The 16,417-nt window shown below is 42.7% G+C and overlaps 1 pseudogene; it reads left to right on the top strand.

The window, feature by feature from the left end:
• LOC128630834 (NACHT, LRR and PYD domains-containing protein 12-like) overlaps positions 1 to 16,417 on the top strand; it is a 181,098-nt pseudogene that overhangs the window by 148,801 nt on the left and 15,880 nt on the right.

Below are 16,417 nucleotides of genomic sequence, written 5' to 3' on the forward strand. Positions count from 1 at the left end.
ACGGGCTGACTGAAGATGCATGGTGGTCCATTAAGAGGTAGTTTATAACATTGCAATGCGTTTGCATCATTAACAAATAGAGAGAGATAGAGGGGGGAGAGAGGGAGAGAGAGTGGGGGAGAGTGGGGAGAGAGAGAGAGAGAGAGAGAGAGAGAGAGGGATTTGAATTGAATTTGAATTTCAAAAGCCTTTTTATTTACATGATTTTAAAACTACAATGACCTATTTCGGTCCCACAGAGTCATTTCAAATAACACTAACTAAATAGGCAGGGCAGGGCGGTGCAGGGAGGCAGATAGGTACATAGGTGATAAAAATAAACACCACTTCCAAATGCATCTGAAAAACCACAGGGAGTATAAAAAAAAATAAAAAAGAAAAAAAAACACAATAGTAGAAGTTGATTAAATTTCACTTTTTCTTCTGCAACCACACATAATGCCCCTTCCAGACACCATATATTTTCAAATGATACACGATCCTTCAACTAAAACCAAAAGCAGTCAAGACGTTCCACAGGTAAGTATGCTCAACTCTGTCGAAAGCCTTTTCCTGATCAATTAAAATCAAACCACATTCCAAATTAAAAATCTTTCCGACCTCTACAACATCCGTAATGAACGAAATGTTATCATGAATAAATCTACCCGGCACACAGTAGGTCTGGTCCGGAAGGATCACCTCTTCCATGACTATACTAAGTCGGTTTGCCAATACCTTAGAGAGCAGTCGGTATTCTACACAGAGAACTGAGACAGGTCTCCATGATCTTATGTCGAGTAGATCTCCTTTTTTGGGCAACAGAGTCAATACTGCTCTGCGAGAACTGAGTGGCAGCCGCCCCGTGACTAAACTGTCACCCAGTCCCTCCAGTAGGTCTGCACCCATTTCAGGCCAAAAAGACTTATAAAAGTCAGCTGGTAGACCATCGATCCCTGGTGCCTTGCCACTCTCCATACCCTGGAGGGCTCGTAGCAGTTCCTCTAGGGTCAACGCCCCTCCGAGGTCTGCATGTGCTACCTCTGACACCTGAGGGAGATCCTTCAAGAAGACGTTATCATGGGCCTGCTCAATGGAGATTTCACACATGTACAGTTCCTTGTAGAAACCGACTGCTCTCTTTCAAATTTCTCTATGGTCCACTAAAAGTGTCCCATCATCAGAAAACAGGCCATGTATCATCTTATTCTGACTATTCTTTTTTTCCACATTAAAAAAGAATTTTGACGGTGCATCCATACACTCCACATTCTGAAACCGTGACCTGACCAGAGCTCCTTGTGCGGTAACGTCTAGCAATTTAGTCAATAAACTCCTTTTTTGTTCTTAAATTTTCGATGCATACCTGGCGTCCTGTGTTTTTCATTAACTCTTGAAGCTCCATTATTTCGTTCTCCAAGGATGTCATGCGGAGAGTTGTGTCTCTAGTGACACTGGAGGTAGATTTCACACTTGTACAGTTCCTTGTAGAAACCGACTGCTCTCTTTCGAATTTCTCTATGGTAGAGAACCATACAATGGTCCGTAAATCCTACTGGTATATTTACACAACTTCTAAAAGCACTTAACTGGTGTTTAAAAGCATCAAATTTATCTAATCTGGCCATAGAGAGCATATTATTATAGGAGTGCACCCAGGTATACTGTCTCTGCATGTGGTGAAAATTTCTCCAAATGTCCACAAGGTCACAGGAATTCATTAACTCGACTAGCCTTCTACGTGATGGCATATGGGGCTCTACATGATTCCTGTCTATACCCAGCTCTGTACAATTAAAATCCCCCCTAGAATCAAAAAATCATCAGAGTCACAATTCTTCAGGACATTGTCTTCGTAAAAATAACATTCTTTCAATGGCTGCAGTCGGGGCATAAACACACACAAAAACGACCCACCTATTCTCATATTGAGCTCTAACCTTTAACAGTCGACCCTTTATGATTTCATCAACTTGATAAGAACAGGGGATAAAATTATGGGGAAATAAAATAGCTACTCCCCCACTGGTAGATGTCTTATGACTTAAAACGGATAACCCTTTAAACTCCCTGGCCCAGTCAGCAGCATTACTGGCGTCTATGTGGGTTTCCTGAGCAAAGATTACATCAATTTTCTTTTGCTTCACCGTTTCAAATAACAAAAATCTTTTATTTCTTTCCCTTGCTCCATTTAAATTCAACAAAGCGATTCGAAACTCACTCATAAATATGAGGAAAAATAATAGATTTACGTACATGATGTCTAGGATTGACTATCACTACCGTTATTGTCTAACATTACATTGACTTTTGTAAGGATTTTCTTTAGACGGTATCCCTCCTGATCAGTGAAACCCCCTTCTCCCATAAACCCCCTTGTTTTTTTAATTTAATGAACTGTTCCACATCCGGGAAAACTCGTCTATCCTCACATTCCTAGCATGTTTAGTCTTTCTCAGAAAAGCCTTGATGTTGTCCACAATATATTCATGGCTCGAAAAGCCACTTAGATTTACACTACATGTTATACTACAGTCAGACGCTTCGCTCTCGCTCTCTACCTCCACAGAATTCAGCTCCTCTGCGACATCTTTCCTCTTAGCCTGTGCATGAGGACGGTTTCTCCGTCTCTTTCTCTGGGGCACCTTGAACACATTCTCTTCCGTCTCCATATGAGAGCTATCATCCACAACTTCATCACCAAGGGACGGATCCACACTATCTAGTGACACCGTACTGTCCTGTGTATCCTTATCACCTAAATCCGGCTCAGTCTCAGCCTTCTCTTCTTCACCTGGTTTAGCACCGACACCCTGGTGAGAGGGGCCAGCTTCAGGTGTCTCCACCTGAGAAGGTGCTGCTGCTCCCTCTCCCGGTGTGTGGGCCCCATCCACCCCAACGTCCTCTCCAGCAGTAACCTCGTTACCAGCGGCCTCGTTAGTATCATTATCATTTTCGGGATTCACTCGTTTTTCTGGACAGGCCCTCACCAGATGACCAGATAAACCACACCCACAACACTTCATTGTAGTAGTAGTAGTAGCGCAAATAACATAATTAAAATCTTCCACCTTTACATTGAGTGTCAGATCCAGATCATTATTGTCCTTCAGAACCATGTACACACACCGTCTGAAAGACACGACATGTTTTACACGAGGGGATTTACTTGTAGTCGCGATCTTCTTGATCTGAGAGACTGGTTTTCCATAGCGGGATAGAGTTTGTGACAGAACCTCGTCCTTAATAAAAGGAGGAACATTCGACAGGATGACTTTTTTACACAGGGTTGATAAAGGAAGCACTAAGTGGAACACATCATCAATCACAACTCCACTGTCCACCATGTCGTTTACTAACTCCACCGTTTTCAGAAACAGCACGACGGCACTATTCATCCGGGCCGCAGACAGAATGTTGTCGTGTCCAACACTCTCCCCCACGGCCAGACACACCTCCTCAACGCTGGCGGTAGTGGCTACTTTAATAGCATGCCGCCGCGTGAGAGAATTATACTTCCCCGTACCTGAGGCAGCCATGCTCCCGACCACGGAAACAGCCACCCAGGCCAGCGAGAAAAATCACACACACACACACACAGACACACAACAAACAATAGTAGATTAAAACTCCCTCAGAAAACAAAGACCTAAAAGGAAATCGTATTTCTGAAGAAAAGACAGATAGAAAAATGAACAAGCGAACTTTGGAGCAGCGGCCTCGGCCACTGAGAGAGAGAGAGAGAGAGAGAGAGAGAGAGAGAGAGAGAGAGAGTTTCTGTGTGAGAGAATGTCTGTGTGTTAGAGAGAGAGTGTCTGTGTGTGTGAGAGAGAGAGTGTCTGTGTGAGAGACAGAGTGTCTGTGTGAGAGAGTGAGAGTGTGTCTGTGTGTGAGGGAGAGAGTGTGTCTGTGCGAGAGAGAGTCTGTCTGTGTGAGAGACATAGTGTGTCTGTGAGAGAGAGAGAGTGTATGTCTGTGTGTGAGAGAGAGAGATAGTGTGTCTGTGTGAGAGGGAGAGAGTGTGTCTGTGCGAGAGAGAGTCTGTCTGTGTGAGAGACATAGTGTGTCTGTGAGAGAGAGAGAGTGTATGTCTGTGTGTGTGAGAGAGAGATAGTGTGTCTGTGTGAGAGAGTGTCTGTGTGAGAGAGCAAGAAATTGTCTGTGTGAGATAGTGAGAGAGTGTCTGTGTGTGTGAGAGAGAGAGTGTGTCTGTGTGAGGGAGTGTCTGTGTGAGAGAGTGAGAGTGTGTCTCTGTGAGAAAGAGAGCGTGTCTGTGTGTGAGAGAGAGTGTGTCTGTGAGAGAGTGTGTGTCTGTGTGTTTGAGAGAGAGAGAGAGAGAGAGTGTGTGTCTGTGTGTGAGAGAGAGAGTGTGTCTGTGTTTGAGAGAGAGAGAGAGAGAGAGTGTGTCTGTGTTTGAGAGAGAGAGTGTGTCTGTGTGTGAGAGAGTGAGTGTGTCTGTGTATGTGTGAGAGAGAGAGTGAGTGTGTCTGTGTGTGTGTGTGAGAGAGAGTGAGTGTGTCTGTGCGTGTGTGTGAGAGAGAGAGTGAGTGTGTCCATGTGTGTGAGAGAGAGTGCCTGTGTGAGTGAGAGAGAGAATGTGTCTTTGTGTGAGAGAGAGAGTGTGTCTGTGTGTGAGAGACAGTCTGTCTGTGTGAGAGAGAGAGTGTGTCTGTGAGAGAGAGAGAATGTGTCTTTGTGAGAGAGAGAGTGTGTCTGTGTGTGAGAGGGGGTGTGTCTGTGTGTGAGAGAGAGTGTCTGTGCGAGTGAAAGAGAGAGAGAATGTGTCTGTGAGAGAGAGAGTGTCTGTGCGAGAGAGAGAGAGAGTGTGTCTGTGTGAGAGTGTGTCTGTGTGTGTGTGAGAGAGAGTGTCTGTGTGAGAGTGTGTCTGTCTGTGTGAGAGAGTGTCTGTGCGAGAGAGAGTCTGTTTGTGTGAGAGACAGAGTGTGTCTGTGAGACAGAGAGTGTGTCTGTGTGTGTGAGAGAGAGAGTGTGTGCATGTGTGTGTGTGTGTGTGTGTGTGTGTGTGTGAGAGAGAGAGAGAGAGAGAGAGAGAGAGAGAGAGAGAGAGAGAGAGAGAGAGAGAAAGAGTGTGTTTGTAATTATCACTTCATGGGGACATCATCATGTTTACACAGCAACCTCATGGGGACCAAAAACATTATGGGGACAAAAATCCACGTCCTCACAGGGGTGATGCACTGAAAAGTGTTGAGGAGGCTGTAAATAGACGCCTCACAAATTTTTATCTTTGGCATATAACGCATGATCTGGACAAACTGTGTGTGTGATCGGTTTGGTCTATGTCGCCCCCTTTAGTCTGGAACCGGTATTTTTTGGGGGAGGGGCTTGGCCAACCACTTCACACACTCTGCAAGTCTAATTTATGCAAATTATGGTACCACCCACTTAGTAAAGGACTGTGGCTAATCTGCATATACACATTAGCTCTATTACCTATTAGCGTACAAAAAGGGCCTGGTAAGTTAAAAGCCTAATTAGACTGTTAGAAGGTTAGATTGTTAGCATAAGCTAAACATTAATAAGTCAGAACAGATAGTTATCATGTTTTCCAAATAATTATAAGTCTTAATAATAATTAAAGTTTCAGTTTTTAAATTTTTGCACAGTGAAATGACACTTTTTAAAAATCTCTAAGCAGTAAAACGAAATCCTTTAGTCGGGTTATGGCGGAGTGTAGTTTTTTTGACTGCACTAATAGTTCGTAAACACCACACAGGAAGTAGGAAAAGAACTACATTTCCCATCTGCCCTGGCTGTCACAGGCTAATAGCACCAGCTGCTTTCCATTGCCCTAAGGAGTGATTCTACTGCTGCAACGAGAACAAATACAATGAAAGGTAAGTTATTATTATAATTTTTTGCAGTTTATAAGTTTGTAATTTTATTTCCGTGCTTTAAGACTTTATTTATAATTGAATCGCAATATTAAAGTAATTGTTATGCTAGCGGACTTTACTAGCCAGAGTTAGCACACACTTTAACCAATCCAGCACATTAGTAAGTACAATAAGTTAATAAAATGAAGTTAATATATTAAATAGGCTTTGGTGGTTGTCATGTCATGTGAATATTTAGTGTTATACCGACTTCTGTAACTAGCTTCACCATGTAACGGATAGTTCGGTTATAAATAGCAGAGTCAGGCTTCCTAAATAGATATCGATCTGAGCGCTGGATTGAGTTTAAAGCCTCTGAAATCGAGGACAGGGTGGACAGTAGTCTGGACCGAGCCCAGCTCATTAGTTCCAGTTATTAGTTTGTTATGAATCTGTAAAGCGCTGGGCGGTGGTGTGATGTGCTTCGATGTTGTAACTACAGCGCGCTCCTTTTATTCTGCGTCTCTAAACACCGCAGCTGAGCTGTGATCTGTGTGTAGAACAGGTTTTCACTCAGCACAGTTATTAGCAAGCACGGATATGGTTATTTTCTTACTCAGAACATCACTAGGGACTGAAAATCTCAATATATTAACATTTTCTTTAGAGGTAAAATGGCACGAAGGTGGAAGAAGAATAATTATAACTAGACCAGTACATTTCCTGAAGAAAATGTGAGCGGTGCTTGCCGTGGTGAAATCGGGACAGGGCGCCAATACATTCAAGAGCCGCCCGCGTGGGGTGCCAATACTTTCAAGAGCTGGACAGATATGGCACCAGCACTGTTAGAACCGGCCGTGTTTGAGAGCTGGCCGTGCAGGGTGCCAATATTTTATACTTTTGAGAGCCGGCCAGATCGTGTGCCAATATTTCTGAGAGCCGAACAGATCGTGTGCCAATACAGTTTAGAGCCGAATGTGTATGGAGGAAAAATTTTTACAGCTTTCTCCTTAGAGGGCCAATACTTTCGAAACTCAATGCCAGTCTATGGGAAATTTTCAGAATTCGAGCTTCCGTAGCGGGAATTCCGGCATTCCGATCGCTTATAAAAGTCATAGCACACTTCAATAAGCCGATCGATTCGACACCTCACCCGTCGATCTCCGACAAACGGTGCGGGACTAGTTATGTGCCGAAAAAAAGTGGAAGAATAATAATAATTATTATAATAACTAGACCGGTACATTTCCTGAAGAAAATGTGAGTTTCGAGAGTCGGACGAATAGGTTGCTAGAGGGGTTTAGCATGATGCTAGCATGTTTTAGCATGATGCTAGCATGTTTTAGCATGATGCTAGCATGTTTTCGCATCATGCTAGCATGTTTTCGCATCATGCTAGCATGTTTTCGCATCATGCTAGCATGTTTTCGCATCATGCTAGCATGTTTTCGCATCATGCTAGCATGTTTTCGCATCATGCTAGCATGTTTTTGCACATTTTAGCATCATGCTAGCATGTTTTAGCAAGTTTTCGCATCATGCTGGCATGTTTTCGCATCATGCTGGCATGTTTTCGCATCATGCTGGCATGTTTTCGCATCATGCTGGCATGTTTTCGCATCATGCCGGCATGTTGCTAGCATCATGCCGGCATGTTGCTAGCATGTGTTAGCACTGTACTGGCCGTGTAGGGTGCCAATACTTTTAAAGCTGGACAAATAGGGCGCAAATATTTTCGAATGCAGGACTCTAGGGCACCAATATAATCGAGAGGCGAAAGCGTAGGGTGTCAATAATTTCGAGTGCCGGACGCTAAGGGCAGCAATACTTTCGAGAGCCGACAGCATAGGGCGCCAATACTTTCGCGAGCCAGACAGATGGGGCGCCAGCATTGTTAGAGCCGGCTGTGTAATGCGTCAATACTTTTTAGAGCCGACTGTCAAGGGTGCCAGTACTTTTGAGAGCTGGCTGTGCGGGGTCCCAATACTTTTGAGCGCCGGCCGGATAGGGTGCCAATACTTCTAAGAGCCGAACAGATCGTGTGCCAATACGTTTTAGAGCCGAACGTGTACAGAGGCAAAACCTTTAGCGCTTTCTCCTTAGAGGGCCAATACTTTCACAACTCAATGCAAGTCTATTGGAAATTTTCCGAATTTGAGCTTCCATAGCGGGAATTCCGATCGCTTATAAAAGTCATAGCACATCTCTCCTCAATAAGCCGATCGATTCAACGCCTCACCCGTCGATCTCCGACAAACGGTGCGGGACTAGTTACGCGCCGAAAAAAAACGTGGAAGAATAATAATAATAACTAGACCGGTACATTTCCTGAAGGAAATGTGAGTGGTGCTTGCGTTGGCGAAACAGGGACGGGTGCCAATACTTTCGAGAGCCGACAGCATAGGGCGCCAATACTTTCCAGAGCCGGACAGATATGCTACAGTAAATGTTAATAATAATAATAATAATAATAATAATAATAATAGGACGTTATTTAAAAGCTCATACAGCTGATGTGATTTTTATTTAGTAGTTAATTTAACATGCTATGCTAACATGTAAACAATAAGATAATATTCCTGACGTACATTTTACACTCAATATTGTCTGTTTCTGTTCTATTTCACCAACAAAAATATTTCCAAACAAAGCCACAGCAGGTCCTGCTCCTTTTTCCTCCTAATTCCCTCATTTCTCCACCTTGGGATTAGTAAAGTATTATCTTATCTCATCTTTTGTTCAAATAGGAGATTTCTTATTTATTTTATTTATTTTTAAATAGGAGACTTTTTAATACTTTTATTAAAAAATGGCTTCATGTTTCAATTATAATGAAGCATTTGTTCAAAAAAAATGTTTTCAGTCCTTTAAGGATCATTGTAACTGATGATGTTTATTATTATTATTATTATTATTATTACTATATAATAATAATAATAATAATAATAATAATGCTGATGTGGTGTCATGTCCTCTGATGTCTGTGTGAGACAAACGCACTCATATTTCTGTTACATGGGAAACTTTAGGGTTAGGGTGCATACATACTCTGCTTTAAATAAACAGCAGGAGATTGAGCACCAGTGACTTGACACCTACAGCTGACAAAGCTGCAAGCAGGGTTCATACCTGCGCAAGAAAACCCCGTTGGATTTAGAGTCCGACGCCTCAAAGTGATTTAAGGAAACACTAGGCTATTCTACTGGAGCCGACGGACGTGTTTGTCCGTGTTTGACCCTTCTTCAACAACAACTTTGCAGTCTCGTTTATATTCTCAGGTTTCCGCACGTGGACGCCCTCTTCAGTACGTTCACTTCAGTCAAGTAATTAGTAATTAAGTATTTACTAGTTTACATGAACACATTCGGACGACTTACTTTACGTCAAAGCATTTTTCTAGTATAAAACACAAGCGTGTTTGATGAATGCCAAGGTGCTTTCCTGCTCATCTGAATAGAGTTCCCTCTGCATTACTACACAGTTTCATAACAGGCTTCAAGTTGCACAGGTGAAACCCCAGTGTAGTTCAAGTCCAGTGCCCTTTTCTCTCTGCAGTCGGGAAGATAGTGCACACGAGTTAGGTGACACAGACCGCTGACATGCCTTGAGCAGGCTTCAAGTTGCGTAGGGGAGACCCCAGTGCATTCCAAGTCCAGTGCCATTTTCTCTTGGCCATCAGAGGAAGGGCGCATGAGACAAGACTTAAGTGCATTTCCTTGGTTCATTTATGTTCTGATGGTTTATGTTTTGATCGTTTCAATGTGCCAACCTTCTTTACCAGCCGTAATCGCGATGGAGAATGAGACAAGGCTTAAGAGTAACTCCAAGGCTCATTTACGTTTTGATCGCGCATGGTTGCAAGTTTACAAAGTGTCATGGGTCTTTTCAAATGGCTTCATGTTTCAATTATAATGAAGCATTTGTTCAAACAAAAATGTTTGCAGTCCTTTCAGGATCATTGTAACTGATGATGTTGTTGTTATTATTATTATTATTATTAATAATAATAATAATAATAATAATAATAATAATAATAATAATAATAATAATAATAATAATAATGCTGATGTGGTGTCCTGTCCTCTGACTTCTGTGTGTGAGAGAAACGCACTCACATTTCTGTTACATGGGAAACTTTAGCTGTATTATATGTGTGTGTGTGTGTGTGTGTGTGTGTGTGTGTGTGTGTGTGTGTGTGTGTGTGTGTGTGTGCGTGTGATCAGTGTTCTGATATATCATCATTTCTCCCCCAGGTTGAGTTGGTGTTTTCTCACAGAGGAAAGCTGTAGAGTTCTGTCCTCAGTTCTCAGATCAAACTCCTCCAGACTGAGAGAACTGAACCTGAGTAACAATAACCTGCAGGATTCAGGAGTGAAGCTGCTCTCTGCTGGACTGGAGAATCCACACTGTACACTGGAGACACTGAGGTACACACACACGCGCGCGCGCACACACACACATACACACACACACACACACACACACACACTCACAAACACACATCCAGTTTCCATCAGTGGTGACTGTAATTGTAGTGATGTACAGTGCATCCAGAAAGTATTCACAGCGCTTCACTTTTTCCACATTTTATGTTAGTCTTATTCCAAAATGGATTAAATTCATTATTTTCCTCAATATTCTACTAACAATACCCCATAATGACAACGTGAAAGAAGTTTGTTTGAAATCTTTGCAAATTTATTAAATATAAAAAACAAAAAAAGCACATGTACATAAGTATTCACACCCTTTGCCATGACACTCAAAATTGAGCTCGGGTGCATCCTGTTTCCACTGATCATCCTTCAGATGTTTCTACAACGTGATGGGAGTCCACCTGTGGTAAATTCAGTTGATTGGACATGATTTGGAAAGGCACACACCTGTCTATATAAGGTCTCACAGTTAACACTGCATGTCAGAGCAGTGTAGACCTCTGAGACAGGATTGTATGGAGGCACAGATCTGGGGAAGGGTACAGAAACATTTCTGCAGCATTGAAGGTCCCAATAAGCACAGTGGCCTCCATCATCCATAAATGGAGGAAGTCTGGAACCAGCAGGACTCTTCCTAGAGCTGGCCGCCCGGCCAAACTGAGCGGTCGGGGGAGACGGGCCTTAGTCAGGGAGGTGACCAGAAACCCGATGGTCACTCTGACAGAGCTCAAGCGTGTCTCTGTGGAGAGAGGAGAACCTTCCAGAAGAACAACCATCTCTGCAGCACTCCACCAATCAGGCCTGTATGGTAGAGTGGCCAGATGGAAGCCACTCCTCAGTAAAAGGCACATGACGGATCACCTGGAGTTTGCCAAAAGGCACCTGAAGGACTCTCAGACCATGATGAAACAAAGATTGAACTCTTTGGCCTGAATGGCAAGCGTCATGTCTGGAGGAAACCAGGCACCAGTCATCACCTGGCCAATACCATCCCTACAGTGAAGCATGGTGGTGGCAGCATCATGCTGTGGGGATGTTTTTCAGCGGCAGGAACTGGGAGACTAGTCAGGATCGAGGGAAAGATGAATGCAGCAATGTACAGAGACATTCAATTCAGTTCAATTTTTTCAATTCAATTTTATTTTGAATTTTATAGCGCTTTTTACAATAGACATTGTCTCAAAGCAGCTTTACAGAAATATCAACACGGTATACAGATATTAAAGGTGTGAATTTATCCCAACTGAGCAAGCCACTGAGTGGCGACGGTGGCAAGGAAAAACTCCCTAAGATGTTTTAAGAGGAAGAAACCTTGAGAGGAACCCGACTCAGAAGGGAACCCGTCCTCATCTGGGTAACAACAGATAGTGTGAAAAAGTTCATTATGGATTCATATGAAGTCTGTATGGTGTTAAGAGCAGCCGTAGTCCCAGCAGTCTGGAATTGGAGTAGATTAGAACTCCATCCAGAGGCAGGACATCCGAAACGGATCAGGCAGGTCCGGAGATCAGAAACGATCTGGATCTCTAGTATCTCCATAAATTCGTGTGGGGCTTGGTGAAAGGAGAGAGGGAGAAAAAAGATAATTATGACTGCGAAGTAGTAGAACAGAATCTAGTCAGGGTAAGCTTGAGTAAACAAATACGTTTTAAGCCTAGACTTAAACACTGAGACTGTGTCTGAGTCCCGAACACTAATAGGAAGACTGTTCCATAACTGTGGGGCTCTATAAGAGAAAGCTCTTCCCCCTGCTGTAGCCTTCACTATTCGAGGTACCGTCAGATAGCCTGCATCTTTTGATCTAAGTAGACGTGGCGGATCATATAAAACCAAAAGGTCGCTTAGATATTGTGGCGCGAGACCATTTAGTGCTGTATAGGTTAATAAGAGTATTTTATAATCAGTGTGAGATTCCACTGGGAGCCAATGCAGTATTGATAATATCGGTGTGATATGGTCGTATCTTCTGGTTCTAGTTAGGACTCTAGCAGCTACATTCTGGACTAACTGGAGCTTATTTATATTCCTACTGGAACATCCAGACAGTAAGGCATTACAGTAATCTAGTCTAGAGGTGACGAAAGCATGAACTAATATTTCTGCATCATGTTGTGACATTATATTTGTTGGCAAGATGTTGTTGTTATTAAGGGAACAGTCCTCTCCTGCCTCAGGTCTTATCTGACCGATCGTTATCAGTTCGTAGATGTAAATGGTGATTTCTCCATGCGTACTGAGGTTACTTTTGGAGTTCCACAGGGTTCTGTTTTAGGCCCACTGCTCTTTACTTTATATATGCTACCCCTAGGTCAAATTATTCGTAAACATGGATTTAGCTTCCACTGTTATGCTGATGATACACAGCTGTATGTTTCAGCGAAGCCAGAGGACAGACAGAAGCTTAGTAAAGTTGAGGATTGTGTAAAGGACATTAGACGTTGGATGTTAACTAACTTCCGTCTACTTAATTCTGATAAAACAGAAATACTTTTATTAGGCCCACGTGTAGCTAGAAGTATTCTTTCTGATCACATGGTTACTCTGGATGGTCTTTCTGTTTCATCATGTGCAGCAGTTAAAGACCTTGGAGTGATTATTGACTCCAGCCTATCATTTGATGCTCATGTAGATAATATTACTAGGACAGCCTTCTTTCATCTCAGAAATATTGACTATATAATGACTGCATCATACTCCAAAAAAGTTGGGACAGTTGACTGTTTACCGCTGTGTAACATCACCTTTTCTTTTAATACCACTTATTAAGTGTTTGGGTGCTGAGTGAAGACACCAGTTGGTTAAGCCCCCCATTCATCCATTATACATTTCTTTAGCTGTGCTACTGTACGAGGCCTTCAGTGCCTTATTTTGAGCTTTATAATGCGCCACACATCGGAGGCAGGTCAGGACTGCAGGCAGGTCATGCTAGCACCAGCACTCTCTTCTTACACAACCATGCGTTTGTGGTTTGGCGTTGTCCTGCTCTGGATGGCAGCATGTGTAGCTCCAAAATGTGTACATATCTTTCTGCATTAATGATGCCCTCACAGATGTGTGTTACCCATACCATGGACACTGACACGCCCCCATACCATGGACACTGACACGCCCCCATACCATGGACACTGACACGCCCCCATACCATGGACACTGACACGCCCCCATACCATGGACACTGACACGCCCCATACCATGGACACTGACACGCCCCATACCATGACAGACGCTGGCTTTTGGACCTGACTCTGATCACAGCTTGGATGGTCGTCTTCCTCTTTGGCTCGGAGAACACGACGGTTGTTTTTCCAAAAACTATTTAAAATGTCGACTCATCAGACCACAAAACAAGATTCTAATGTGCTACTGTCCATCTTAGATAAGACCGAACCCAGAAAAGTGGTCGGAGCTTCGGGACAATGTATGGCCTCTGCTTTACATAGTAAACCTTAACTTGCATCTGTGGATGCAGCGGCGAATGCTGTCGACTGACTAAGGTTTACCAAAGTATTCCCGAGCCCATGTCAGGATCTTCATTACAGACTCATGACGGTTTTTAAGACAGTGACGTCTGAGGGAGCGGAGATCACGCACATTCAGAAGTGGTTTTATGCCTCGCCCTTTACGCACCGAGATTTGACCGGATTCCTTGAATCTTTTAATTATATTGTGCACTGTAGAAGATGAAATGACCAAAATCCTACCGATTTGTCTTTGGGGAATGTTCTTCTCAAAGTGCTGGATTATTTGCTGACATCTTTGTTGGCAGATTGGCGAGCCTCGACCCGTCCTTACTCTTGAAGGACTCTGCCTTTTTTGAAGGCTCCTTATGTATATGATTAGACGATAATTAGACCTCACCTGTTTCACATCGCCGCCTTCTTTCAACTCGTCACATCGCTATTAATCCTAAATGACCCCTGTCCCAACTTTTTTGGAACGTGTTGCAGCATCAATTTCAAAATGAATGTTCATCTTCCAGAAACTTTGCAGTTGATTAGGTAAAACATCAAATACCTCGTCTTTGTTTTTTGTTTAAATACAAGTCAATGTACATTTACAAATGACTCCTCATTGTTTTATTAGCATTTTCCATACTGTCCCAACTTTTTCGGTATTGGGGATGTCTAATGTCACTACATGATGCATAAATATTAGTTCATGCTTTTGTCACCTCTAGATTAGATTACTGTAATGCCTTACTGTCTGGATGTTCCAGTAGGAGCATAAACAAACTCCAGTTAGTCCAGAATGCAGCTGCTAGAGTCCTCACTAGAACCAGAAGATACGACCACATCACACCGATCTTATCCACACTGCATTGTCTCCCAGTGAAATCTCACACTGATTATAAAATACTATTATTGACCTATAAAGCACTGAACGGTCTCACGCCATGCAACTTTGATCAAAAGATGCAAAGTATGTTTGCATAAGTAGTATGCTAGAGTACGAGGCGTATGAGTTCCACTCTCCTCTGTGAAATCCACCTTCATCTTCTGTTTCTCCATCACTGCCTCCAGCTCTGTTGCCTTTGACATCCTGAGAGAAAAAAAACACTCATCATTTATACACATCATTAGCGCATGTGTGTGTGCGCGCGTATGTGTGTGTTTACCTCCAGCAGTGCCTTCTGTACGGCAACTTGTCTGTACACCCTCGCTCCTTCTTCAGGAATGACAGCGCGAAGTTCCTCTTTATTCAGAGAGAATAGCTGAGCTCTTGTTAACACACAAAGACACTGTGTAGTCCCACATGCATACATACACACACACACACACACACACACACACACACACAGATATTAATAAATTAATAGATAATAATATTTTATAAAAATTTGACAAGAGGCAGTGATTCACACAGGCCACTATAGGGAGCCGGAGCACAGACTGCCCTTTTACTAGACCATTAAAAATAAAGAGAATTAGAGTCACACCAGTAACTTTGTTCCAACAAGAGTAACACACACTTTCTGTCAAACTGTCAATCAAAGTAGTGTGTGCTGATTTATAGCCCTTTGTGCTTCTCAGGCCGACATTTGTGTAAGTGGCCTAATTTATGACCGGGGTGGGGGGGGGTAACCCTATCGATTGTATCAGTGGGTCAATCTAGCTCCTGTGTGTCTGGGCAGTGGTGGAGAGGGGTGTGTGGGGGAGTGGCCCCCCAACAAAGGTGTTCATGTTAATGAGTCTGTTTTTTTTTTCTTTTTCTTTTTTTTCTTTTTTTTTTTGGGGGGGGGGGGGGGGGGGGGGTGAAATACGTCTGAAAAGCGTATCAATGGTGAATATGGGGCTGTGTTTGTGTTACTGTGTGGCGTTATTTCGTTTGTGTAAATACACTGTTAGAAAAGCATGATGTTTGAATGTGTACATATAGGAGTAGAATATTTGTTTGTGAAATAAATTAAAACAATTGTTGATTATGTTTTTAGGAGCCCGGTTTACCTTTGAATAAAAAGTGTAGGAGGTAAAGCGTTTTTAAAAAAAAAAAAAAAAAAAAAAAAGAATCTGTTTAAAATAATCGTGTGTATTGCATACATTCTAAACACAAATCTTTAGGATGTAAAAATGGTTAAACGAGCTGTTTAAAAAGAATCACACATATTACACGACTTCTAAACAAAAGATCCTTACAAGGTAAAAATGTTAAAGTGTAGGCTAAAAGAATCTCCGTAATGTTTAAACTAGGAGACAAACAACGCAATCACCTCTCTCTCTCTCTCTCTCTCTCTCTCTCTCTCTCTCTCTCTCTCTCTCTCTCTCTCTCTCTCTCTCTCTCTCTCTCTCTCTCTCTCTCTCTCTCTCTAAACCCCGTCCATACATACAGGTTTCAGACACACCTCTCTCTCGCTCTAAACCCCACCCATACATACAGGTTTCAGACACCTCTCTCTCTCTCTCTCTCTCTCTCTCTCTCTCTCTCTCTCTCTCTCCCCGCCCATACACGTGTTTCACCGGTAGACAGTACTTTCTGTCAAACTGTCAATCGAAGTAGTGTGCTAATTTATGATCTTTGTGTTTTTCCTGAGCAACAGTTTGTAGGTAGTCTAATTTATGATCTTTGTGTTTTCCTGAGCAAGAGCTTTGTGTGGAGACACTTATTTTATGACCGGGGGTCGTGGTGTAAATCCTATCAGTATGTTTATGATAATGAGTTGGGGTCTGG

The sequence above is a fragment of the Ictalurus punctatus genome, unplaced genomic scaffold (assembly GCF_001660625.3).
Source record: "Ictalurus punctatus breed USDA103 unplaced genomic scaffold, Coco_2.0 Super-Scaffold_100068, whole genome shotgun sequence".
Taxonomy (NCBI): Eukaryota; Metazoa; Chordata; class Actinopteri; order Siluriformes; family Ictaluridae; genus Ictalurus; species Ictalurus punctatus.